At 43.3% G+C, this 12,676-nt stretch overlaps 1 protein-coding gene across 1 annotated transcript in view; it reads left to right on the forward strand.

Annotated features, from left to right (window-relative positions):
* The first annotated feature begins 2,332 nt into the window (after positions 1-2,332).
* Positions 2,333-12,676, forward strand: part of PATJ (PATJ crumbs cell polarity complex component) — a 342,671-nt gene continuing 332,327 nt past the window's right edge. The window contains exon 1 of the mRNA XM_080656343.1: positions 2,333-2,468. The gene's annotated coding sequence lies outside the window, so the exon portion shown is untranslated. The remainder of the gene's footprint in view (positions 2,469-12,676) is intronic.

Raw genomic sequence — 12,676 nt, forward strand, 5'->3', positions numbered from 1 at the left:
TGTCACCAGTATATGCCATGTTCACTCCCATCTATGTGCTGCTTCATTTACTGAGTACTTTCTAGTTGTCAGATATAGGCAATACATATATTCATTTAACCTTCACAACTCCCATATAAAGTAAGCATTCTTCATTTCACTAATGAGAATTAGAAGGGTTAAGTAACTTGCCAGAGTCACATATTTTAGAAAATGGTAGAGGGAGAATTCAAGCTCAGAATTATATATATTGATTTCAGAGAGGAAGGGAGAGGAGAGAAAGAAACATCAGTGATGAGAATCTCTAATCAGCTGCCTCCTACTCGCCCCACACTGGGGATTAAGCCTGTAACCCGGGCATGTGCCCTGACCAGGAATCAAACAGTGCCCTCCTGGTTCATAGGTGGATGCTCAACCACTGAGCCATGCTGGCCAGCCAAGCTCAGATCTTTTGGCTTTAGAGGTGTGTTCTTAAAAGTTTGTTTACCTTCTTAATTCTATGACTAAGACACTCAAGAGTTTTCAGAGATAAAACAAAAACACCTCTGTGCCAGAAAATGTTTGCCACAGAATGAGCTCCTTGAAAAATCTATTGAATCCATTTAAAAAATTTTTAAATTTCAGGCAAGAGCCAAGGGAAAGCTCATATTAAATCAACAACACAAAAGTGTGGAAAAAAATAAAATTAAATGTGGTGGAGGATCTGAAGTGGTCATGGAAGCACCTTCTCCTAGAGGTGAAATCTGAGTCTAGCCCGGGGGAAGGGCAGGGCTGGCAGAACATTCCAGGCGTGGGAAAGGGAATGAGTAACCAACAGAGAAGCCATGTGTGGTGATTCCAAGGACATGGAGTAGACGTGATTGGCCAGAGAAAGAGCTTGGAAGAGGTCAAGTGGGAAATTAGGCTGAAAAATCAGCAAGAAGGGGAGAACTTAAGAGAGCCTTGGGCCCTCAGGAAGGGAGTTTGAACTTCGTTTCACAGTCAATTCAAAGTCACATTATTTTTTGAGAAAGGGAGTGTTTAAGTCATCACCAAATGTTAGAGACTAGACCCACCTGTTTGCAAGATGATCCTTTGAGATCCTTGATCTCCACCTCTATGCTGCCTCCACACCCCACCTCGCCCCCCAACTTGGGAAGCATTTCCTTTGCCATTTGCCTTAAGCAAATCCCAAACACCTGTTAAACCTGTTTAAGTCCTAACAGATGCTTTCAACAAGCATAATTGATCTCTTTACTCTCTGAAAGTTATCGCTTCATTCTATATGGTAATTTAAGTTATTGTGTAAGTTTCTTTCCCTCAATAGTTTGTTAGTTCCTAAGAAGTAGGGATCATGCTGAAACTGTGTATCTTTTTCAATCCAGGTCTAACGAGTGATATTTTCTTTAAAATCAGCAAAATAACAATAACACTATAAAGTTCCAAATGCATGATCTTACAACAGACGACCTTTTGTTGCAATTGTTTTGTATATATGCTGTATATCCCTTGAAGACAGATATTCCATTTTTAACATTTTACAGTCAACCACAGTGCTTAACAAATACTGCCTTTATTCAATGAATACATTCCTGAAGATCGATTCTCTTTATTTAACAATGTGTACTGTTTTACACTAAGGGCCCAGCATCAAAAGTCTCAAGTTAGTTGCATTAAAGAGAGTGAAATAATGCCACGGTAGGTTTACACAGATCTTTCTCAAAGTCGAGTTAGGATACCAAGAATAAAAATGTTAAAATGAATAGCGAGATCAACACTGGACTTAGGAGTCAGAAGATCCCCTCGGATCCCAAACTTTGGGCAAATCACTTAGCATCAGGTGTGCAGTTTCTTCATATAGTAAATGAAGTCATGTATGAGCTAGCGAGTGCCCAGCATATTGCAGGCAAATATTGCTAGATTCGTTTCTTTGCTTTTCTCAACTAAATGGGTGTGCGGAAATAACCCCGTTACACTTAGAATGTTATATTGGTTCAATGGATATAGAAAACCCAGGGAGGGATGATAGAACGCGAAAGGAAAGGGACCACTAGGGACTAAGCGCATTTTACCAGATCCTTTCCTCAATGTCCTCCTTGAATCTCTTTGATCTTGGGTCTCCCTTCCGCTCAGCCCTCCTAGGACACCAGTCGTGCGACCTCCCCAGTCCATTAGTGCCTGCTGCCCCCAGCACTTGGCGTCTCCTCTGCCCACTGGGCCCCAGACCCCATCTTCCTGAGGCCCTTTAAACCTTCCTCGTCCATCGAACTTTACCTGCAGAAAGCAGAGAAGCCAAGCGCCCCCTCCCCAGAGCCGGCCCCTCGCTGTCCCGGGCTCCCCGGCCAGCGCCACCCCGGCGCCCCGCCCTGGGCGGGGAGGTCGGGGAGGGGAGGGCCCGCAGGTGAGGCGGTCACCCTGGCTCTCACTTCCGCCCAGGTGAGGGAGGGCCGACGCCGTGCCCGCCTGCTCGTCCGCCCGCTCGGCTCCCACCAGCGTCTCAGCCGGACCAGGTAAATCTGGGGTCCCGGCTGCGTGGGCGCGCGGGGTCCTGCGCCTCCAGATCGGCCGGGGGCCCCTCCTGGGAGCCGCCCGCCCCTGCTGCCCGTGCGCCCTCTGCCCGCCTCCCGGAGGAGCTGGCACGGGAGACGGAGGGCGCCGCGGGGCTGGCCGGGCCCGCGGAGGGTGCGGGGCGCGGTCCTCCCGAGTCGGCCCGGGTGACCCCACCGCGGCCCCCGCCCCCCGGGCCAGGGCTTGCCCAGGCCGCCCGCCGCTGACCCGCCCGCCTCGGCAGGCCCTGGCGGCCCTCAAATCTCGGCCACTTCTGTTCCGGGAGTGGCAGGGATCCAATTGTGCACCCAGATCGGTGCCTGCGCTTTGCCCCCAGAGCTGGGCGGAATCTTTCCTCCACCAGCGACGGGGAAAGGGAACAGGTGGTGGCCTGCCCGGGGGCCCGGACAAGGAGGGGTGCCCAGACTCCAGCGAGGGGCTGACTTGGTTCCTGTCTGGGCGCCTGGTGGTCACGTAGCCGAGTTCCCAGGCCGGCGATCAGGCCTGGGCTCTGCTAGCCTCACGTTATGGATGGGGAGGACCTGGCGGAAAGCGCTCTGGCCTCCAGCCTTTGGGGTAATTGCTGGATTCCTGCTTTAAGGCCCGTTCAGGAAAGCATTTCCAGATCCTTCCCCGCCCCCTCCCAAGCTCCCCAGTCCCCGGCACACCTAGCGGGTCGATTACTCTCCCCCTGGAGTGTTCACTTGGCACTTTGTCACAGCTCCAGATGGCTCTTGTCACTTCGGATTGGAATTCGTTGTTTACTCGTTTGTCTTCGCGATTGAGAGGGTGCGCCTTTCAGGCCTTATTTCTCTAGGGTGCTTCTCAGCTGCTCTTGGAGTGTGGCCTTTGATAGGTGCACAACAAACAAGTGTTTCGTAAATGAATGAAGAAGACTTCTGTAGAGCTAGAAGAGAAAGAAATCAGTTAACACCCAGGATGGTAAGAGCACATTCTAGGCTGTCTAAACTCCCATTGGCTACCAATTCATTTGCACACATCTTTTTTAAAGGAAAGCTAGGGAGGAGTTGGAATAAAAACTCAAGTGGGTTCATTTGCCCCGTCAGAAAAAGTTAGGCGAGATCGTGACTTTTAGCTAAAATGAGCTTCATGTTTCTAGGCCCTAATGGCCTTTATGAGGATGATCAGAAATTTAAAATAATTGGAAAGTTAATATCGTAGCTGGAAGGTACTTTATGGATAGAATTTGTAAACTGATTTCTGAAGGAATTTGCCCTTGTTAATTGAGATCCTATTAAAGGTCAGATAAGATGAGCAGAATAATAGCTTTGCTTCAAGTTGAAAAGAAATAGTTTTAAGCCCTCATCTGTGTTTTAAAATGCCTTAATAAGTTGAAGTCATATATTAATATTTTTATAACCATAAAGCTAACATAGATTCATTGTAGAAAAATTGGAGAGAATTTTCAGAAAAGGAACTAAAAGCACGCAAAAATCCCACCTACCATTGAAAATAACCACTAATAAAATTATGGCATATGGTCTTTCAGTTAGTATTCTTAAAAGGAAAAATCTGTAATTTTCCTGTAGTGAGTTCACTTTTAGAACCCTGTGATGTGAGACAGTGGTTCAGAATTCAGTAATCCTTGTAATTGCATTTTTACTTAAAAGCATTTAATAATTATCCTTAAGCTAAACAACCAAGCAGTCTGAATGTACTTGCTTTGTTAAAGTTTAACAAAAAAGCATTAGGTTGGGGAAGTCAAAATGGGGTTTAATTGGTTTACTTAAGACTTTGCCCACCTTGGTACCAGAGTACATTTTTTTGAGAAACAGGGCTGTTCCACTATAACATTTGGGATTGCTGGACTGACCATTGCTATGTGTGTTGTTTTTTTTTTTTTTTTTCACGCTCACGTGTTTTTTGTTTAGATTTGAATGCCTTTTTTAAAGCTCTGACTTTAGATTCTTGTGCAAATGGAGAGAGATTTAGAGCCTGTCAAAACCTTTTCTTTAGTCATGGGGGAGATCTTTGCTGAAGAAGTAGAGGCCACTTATGTTTTGCGTTTGTACAGCTGTGCAGCCTGTGGAGTTTGGGGAATGGAATTGGGTCCCCTTACCAGTATAACTCTTGGCAAGTCACTTGCCTCTGGTCTTCTGTTTTCCCATTTGTAAATGATCCACCTCACTGAGTTTTGGGGAGGTTGAAATGAAACGAAAGAATATGTCTTGTAAACTATAAGCCACTATTCTCCCACTTTTTGCTTCGCCACTATGGTGTTTAATTTTGATGAAATTATGGAGTTGTGTTATTTTTATTGAGAAGAACTCAAGTTTGTGAGTGTCTCACTCTGATAGTTATTTTGATAAAAAGAATAGAGATCATATTAGCCAATGAAAGTCTTTGCTAAAAACACTGTACAGGGATCTTTCTGAAAAGGCTTAGGTTAAAATGGCACTGTCGATTAGTGCCTGCTGTCCCCAGCACTTGGCGTCTGTACATGTGACTGTATTGGGCACTTGCAGTAGGCCTCATTGGGATTGAGATGTGCCATCAATGTAAAATACACATCAGGTTTTGAAGATTCAGCAGGGGTCCTCAAACTTTTTAAACAGGGGGCCAGTTCACTGTCCCTCAGACCGTTGGAGGGCCGAACTATAGTTTAAAAAAAAAAAACTATGAACAAATTCCTATGCGCACTGCGGCCCGGGACGAGTCAGCTGCTAAGCAGGACAGGCAGCGGCACCTGGCGGGCCGGATAAATGTCCTCGGCGGGCCGCATGTAACCTGCGGGCCGTAGTTTGAGGACGCCTGATTTAGTGTAAAAAAAAGTCTAAAGCACCTCATTATTTTTAATATTTTTTACATATATTGAAATGTAATTTGTATAGCTTGGGTTACATAAAATATATTATTAAAATTAATTTTACTTGTTTCTTTTTACCTTTTCATGTGGCTATGAGGTAATTTATAATGTGGCTCACATTATTTTGCATTGAACAGCACTGGGTTAGGATTCAGTATGAGTGTGTTTATCCTTAAGAGGTTTTAGTTTACTCAGGCACTTACATTGCTATTTATAAACTGATTTTTTAAAACTCCCATGTTATAGGCCTCCCTATGCCCCCCTCCTTCGTATTCATTGCATTGATGAAAATTTTTGCTGTTTAGTTTTCTGACAAAAATCATTATTGATTACAGAGCCAAATCTTAGCTAAAATGATTTAATTATTACCCTGGCTAGTGTGACTAGAAGGTTGTGGGTTCCATTCCCGGTCAGGGTCCATACCTAGTTTCAGGTTCAGTCCCCGATAGGAGGCAACTGAGCCATGTATCTCACATCTATGTCTCTCTCTCTCCCTCCCTCTCTCTTCCTCCCACCTTTCCTCCTTCCTCCTTCCCTCTGTAAAATAAATTTTTAAAAAAGTAAACTAATTTATTAGCTTTTATGAAGGCCCCAAAATAACTTAAATAATTTTGATTATAAAGAGATGTTAATAATAATAGTAGCTACCACTTATGGAATGTGTATTGTGTACCAGGCCAAATGCTTTATACTGTCTTATTTAGTCCTTTCAACTGTAAATATTTAGTAATTTTCATTAACTCTATTTTACAAATGAGGAAATTGAGGCGTAGGGAGATTTAAACAATTGGCCACAAGAACCACAGAGCTAGTTTCAAGAGTAGATTCCAGGTCTCTATGATTTCTGAGCTTATAGGCTATCTAGTCTCCCATATTTCAAGAACTGGTTATTGGTTAAACGAGAAAAAAATTGATTCTTGAAATAGATATTTAGTTCTAATCCTGTTTTTGTGTTAGCGATCAATAGGAAACAATCTAAATACCCACCAACAGGAAATTGGATGAATAAATCATGTATTCCTATAGCGGAAAACTATTTAGTAATTACAATGAATGAAGAGGAGCTGTGTATATCATCATGACAAAATCTTTAAAAATATAAAGTTGAGCTAAAAAGGCAAATTGCTGAAGGATAAATAGACAATATAATTACCACTTATATAGTTTAGTACCTGCCAAACAATACTATTGTAAACAGACAGTGTGCATTTTAAGAATTTCAGATTTGAATTCTCTCCATATCGATTGCACTCATTTATCAAACTGCCTTATGATTAAAAAAAAAAAAGTTAGTGAGATGTCTGTGCGATAATCATTCTCCAGTGTTGGTCTTACTTCTAAAAAAACCCCACAAACAAACAAAACCAAAGTCTTGTCCTTTGCTTTGGTGCTCTGTACACCTTGCCTGGTTGGTGTACAGGCCCTGGTTTGAAGCTCTTCAGGGACAGGCCAGTTTTCATTGAGCTTTAGTCCCTAATTCATGGGTGTAGCTTTGATAATAGGGACTGGGTAGGGCTACTGAAGCTCCAGGACAGAGTATGGTAGGAAGGTGATGAGTTAAGTGGATGTTGAACATCAGGTTGACAAACCTTCTGTCTGTATTGAAAACTTGAACTCTCTGATTCTCACTTTTAAAGTAGTTATCTGCTGAAAAAGTCAATAACAGTTGACCTTCCCTCTCTCCCAAGGTGAAATTTACTCCCATCAGTGACATCTCTGCTGTCTTTCTCTGTTATTACCTCTTTCAAAGTACTTTCCCCCTGGTTTTTGGAAATTGTAAGAAGTTTTCTGCATTTTCAGAATGGAGATAATAATACATTGTTCAGAAGATAAATTAGATGTTGTACACAGTGACTTTGTATTGTGCACAATAGGCACCAGAAAACTAGTTCCTTGATTTAGTGACAGATAAAATCTTTTTTTTTGGGGGGGGGGGGGAAAGGCCAGGAGGAGGAAGGAGGGTGTACATTGATGAGAAGAGTATCTAAAGCCTACTTTGGCCTATTTCACAATTTGCTAGGATTGTGTTGAATATTACAAGCATGCCCCAAATGGCATGACCATATTTCTGTAGATAAGTTAAGGACACACAGTAAGTGGTGTGGGAGAATTGAACAGAATATTTGAGGTGGAAACTAATCATTAGTGAAGATTATGAATTCGTAGGTCTTTTCAATGAGGGACTGGCTTCATGATCAGAGATCCATGTGTGTGAAAATTGTCCGTATTATTATTTTTTTGTCAATCATTGGAGAAAATTGCCACCAATAGGAATACAAAAGCACATGATAAAAACAGTTTAACTTTGTTCATTCAAAGTGGCAAGTTACAGCCAGAATATTGATATGCATTGATTAACTTCGAAGAGTTCAATGAGAAAATTAGTATTTAGCCAACTGAACTCTTCTAAAGAACTGACTCAATTTTCAGTCCTGATTTCCAGTGTAACATGGTATCTTTCTGCTTCAATTTCAACATATCCTGAATATCCGTCATTAAGTGGACTTAAAAATTACGTATGGCTTAAGCATATGGCCCCAAAATAACAGAATCGTTCTGGAATTTATATATGTTTCTGAAAGTCCAGGAATAGAGTATAGTGTTTTGGTAGCAGCCAAAAACAGTATAATTTTATATCCAAGAGGTTTAGAAAAGGCCTTATCATGTGGTAGGGACACAAGGCTATGGTATCTGTCTTGAATCTGCATTAGTGTGGCATCAGTTGTGTTTATTTGTAGTTAAAGTGAAGAGCTACCATTTCTCTTTGGCTAGGAGAGTTTGTTTTTCATTTAATGTTGAGCTTTGAGGACAGTGGCATGATGATTAGACACAACCTGAGCTTTGCACTCCAAAGGAAGCATTAGAAAATCAAAGTTGTTTGTAAACTTCAATTTTTGAGTATCTTTTGAAACCATGACTTCATTTACATTTAATAGCTTTTAATTTGTTCAAAATCCCTGGCTCCCTTGAGCTCTGGGGAATTCCCATTGCAAAGTTATATGCAATCTAATTGTGGTCAGCCCAATTCCCATCTGCCGTTAGAGGCTGAATACTTGCACTTTCTCAAATAGCCAGTTATCTTTTTCTCCCAAATTTTAAAGATAAAAGCATAAGGCAAGCATGTCAAACTCGCGGCCTGTGGGCTTCATGCCTTGTTTATTTGGCCCGTGTTAGCCTTTGAGTTTGACATGCTTGACATGTTAAGTTCGAGATAGAAGTATAAAAGATCTTGGGGAGTTAGATTCTTGTCTGCTATTGGAGTCCGAAAAGTGTGTTTCTCAGGGTACTTGCTTTAAATTCTTGAACTGAAGAGGTTAATAAATCTTTTCAATAGTTTCCTCCACTTAGAAATTTAAATCACATTAAATTTTATCTATGCATCAGCTTTTTTTCCCAAATATTCAATTAATTGGTGATGGCTAAGGGCTGGGTACATTTTTTAAAAGCCACAATATTATAATAATTTCTTTCAGTCAAATCCTACAGTGAACCAGACATGAAAAATTCATGGTACAAACTCTCTTGATCAATACAGAGTTGAAGCTGCTGAGCTTAATGAACCACGTATTCTCTGGAGGCTGTACAACTATGAAGACAGTGGCACACTGTGGCATTTTAATGTTTAGATTATGACCTATTGTAGGTAGCCTATCTGTGACAAGTTAGAGTCAGCTTTGCCATGTTTAAGCAAATTAGAAATTTCTTACTATAAGCACTGTTGGTTTCTCAAGCCTAGCCAAATAGGTCTGTTAAGGTCAACAAAGCAGGAACACAGGAGGCCAAATGTGGCAAGGCATTATAAATTTATTAGGTCATCTGGAAACCCAGATGGGCTGAGCTCCAAAATGGTGGCAGCACTCAGGGATGGGGGAGTCAGAGATTTTAAAGAACTCTAGGTGGGCTTTTTCAGTGGGGAACTCTCTGGGTGAGTCCGGATCCTGGGAAAGTCCGGAGGGGAAAAATAATGGTCTTAGCAAGTGGAATGTGGTCTGAGCTAAAGGTCAGTTCCCAGAGCAGAGGGTATCGATTCAATTATTTGATCAGACCTCACAAGGTCAAAGTTGTTTGGCTGAAGATTTCCTACGACTATAACATGAGTGAGACCTGAGTGCTGCTTGCTGGATGTACAGTTGTAGCTACATTTCTTCCTTCTGTCCTCATATATTCTTAAGGTTTTAGTCCCCTTACCTAGATTTAACTCAATACCAGGAGACTGTAGTAATTTTCCAGACCTGCTTTGAGGACATAGGTTAGCCTTTATTAACTACTAGAGGCCCAGTGCACGAAATTCGTGTGCGGTTACAGTCCCTAGGCCTGGCCTGTGATCAGGCCCATCTTCCCCAGCTGCACACAGCCAACCCCACCACCTACCGCCACCCTCCCACCCCCAGTTCCCCATTCACCATTGGGTGATCGGTGCCTGACAGCCAGGGAAATGGACCAAGAGGTCGGCTGTTCCTGCCTGCTCACCGGCCCCACCCCCACTGTGGGTGGCCATCAGGCGATCGGAGCCTGCCGGCCGGGGAAAGGAACCAAGAGGTGGTCAGTGTGCCTCATAGTGACTGGTCCAGTGGTCGTTCTGGACATTCTGTCGTTAGGGTTAATTTGCATATTACCCTTTTATTATATAGGATGAGTCAGAGGATTGGGACATGACCACTGTGGTTTCAAAATGTGCAGGAGGATCCATTGGGAGGGTAAGAAGATGACAGTAAAACCTTGCTTTTTAGTTTTTACCTTACTTTTACAATGTTTCTATTTTATATATGTTTTAAAACACATATGACATGTAAAATAGTAGTATATGTTTATAATTATAAAAAATGTGAGTGGTCAACATATTTTTACTGATGGGAATGTGTGTTTAAAAAAGTTTGAAGACCACTAATCTATCCTATTACCAGAATTACCTTTTTAAATAGAAATGTGGACTCAATACTTCCCTCCTTTAAAAGCCTTTAATTACTTCCTGTTTCTTACAGGATAAAGACCAGTCTACTTAGCATGATTTACAAGGCCCCTCTCAAAGTAGTCCTATTTAAACCAGTGCTTCTCAAACTATTAGTGGTGAAAGATCAGGGTTTTCCCCACCCAGTCTTTCAAGGGCTGATATTTTTATAAAGTAAATTATTAGAAAAGTGAACTATTAGAAAAATGAAATGAAAAAAAAGAAGTACAAGGGAAGTCAAGTTTTTTTCTTACTAAATTTAATAGATATAAATTACTTTGTGCCACATTGCATGGTTTCCCAATTTTGATACTTATCTGTTTGGCGCCAGGCATCAATTTGCAGTCCACACTTGCAGTGACCGTGGTCTCAACTACTTTTTTTGCTACTTTTAGAGACTATATACTAGGTCATTTAGGGCTTGTTCTATTCTCATAAAAAGTCATGCACTTTTATACCTGTATGCAGTAGTTTTCAAATTGTGGTCTCTAGGCTGGCAGCATCACCATCACATGGAAACTTTGCTAGAAATCCAAATTCTCAGGCCTCCCCTCAGACCCACAAAGTCAGAAACCCTGGGTGTGGGCCCCAGCAGCGGGGGTTTTTATAAGCCCTCCTGGTGAGTCTGCTGCATGCTAAAATTTGAGAACCACTTACATGGAGAAGTCCTGTGTGTCATTCAAACTGGGGCACTTTCAGAGAGAAATGGAGCACTGTTAATAATGATGCCAGGTAATCTGAGACTATCTTAGGCAAAAGAGGAGAAATGGTTACTCTTCTTTTATATCCCATCTTTTTCTTTTAGGAGAGGTTTCTAATGTATTCTCATTTCAACATTCCCAAACTTCCCTGTGATATTGGATGAAGGGAGGGGTCCTTATCCCCCTCAGGTTCTGGGGGTGGAGTCTTTATGATATCTAGAGAAAAAGAATTTTCTGAGACTCACACGGGAGAATGAGTGATTTTTATTTGTGTGGAATTCCATCCCTGGATTTTCAAAGTTCCATTTCCCTTTGTCCAGTCATAGAAAAAGTGTAGCTGGTGTTTCAGTAGAACTAGAAGCAAAGCCAGTGTCCAAAGTTTCCTTTCCATGTTGGAGACAGGCCCAGTACAGCCTCAGGCTAGTTTCAGTCCATTAGTCCATTGTGTGTGAACGAATGCAAGGGAGCCCCATAATCCTAGAGTCACACAAGTCCCAAGAGTGTCAAGAGGAGCCAAGAGCATGAACTCCTTTGTTCAGGAGATTAAATATCCCAAATTTCCTGCTCTTGCAGTGGCCACGCCCATTCTGGCCAATGACCTTTGTTCTCAGGTGTGACTGACAGCAAGCACATTCCCTATGTTACCCCAGCTTTATTGGGTATGCATCTATCTCCCCTTTGTTAAGCCTGTGGGAAGTGTAAGGTTGTAGCTTACTGGCAAAGCTGCCTAAATGACATGCCTATAATATTTGGTCTTCCCTTTGCTCCTTTCCTATTATTAATATCTAGAGGCCTGGTGCATGAAATTCGTGCATGAGGGTGTGTGTCCCTCAGCCCAGCCTGCACCCTCTCCAATCTGGGACCTCTCGAGGGATGTCCGACTGTCCTACTGGGATCAGGCCTAAACGGGCAGTCGGACATCCCTCTCACAATCCAGGACTGCTGGCTCCCAACTGCTTGCCTGCCTGCCTTCCTGATTGCCCCTAACCACTCCCCTGCCAGCTTGATTGATGCCTAACTGCTCCCCTGCCAGCCTGTTTGCCCCTAACTGCCCTCCCCTGCAGGCCTGGTCACCCCTAACTGCCCTCCCCTGCAAGCCTGGTCACCCCTAACTGCCCTCCCTGCAGGCCTGGTTGCCCCCAACTTCCCTCCTCTGCCAGCCTGGTCACCCCTAACTGCCCTCCCTTGCAGGCTTGATCGCCCCCAACTGCCCTCCCTTGCAGGCCTGGTCCCTCCCAACTGCCCTCCCCTGCTGGCCTGATCACCCACAACTGCCCTCCCTTGCAGACCTGGTCTCTCCCAACTGCCCTCCCCTGCTGGCATTCTTGTGGTGGCCATCTTGTGTCCACATGGGGGCAGCCATCTTGTGTGTTAGAGTGATGGTCAATTTGCATATTATTCTTTTATTAGATAGGATAGAAGCCTGGTGCACAGGTGGGGGCTGGCTGGTTTGCCCTGAAGGGTGTCCCGGATCAGGGTGGGGGTTCCCTTGGGGTCTGGGGCGGCCTGGGTGAGGGGCCTGTGGTGGTTTGCAGGCTGGCCATGCACCCTGGCGACCCAAGCGAAGGCCCTGGGATCTGGGATTTATTTATCTTCTATAATTGAAACTTTGTAGCCTTTAGCGGAGCCAAGCCTCCTGCTTGCTCTGTGGCTGCAGCCATTTTTGTTGGGATTTATTTATCTTCTATTACTGAA

This window comes from Plecotus auritus (assembly GCF_963455305.1).
Source record: "Plecotus auritus genome assembly, chromosome: 2".
Lineage (NCBI taxonomy): Eukaryota > Metazoa > Chordata > Mammalia > Chiroptera > Vespertilionidae > Plecotus > Plecotus auritus.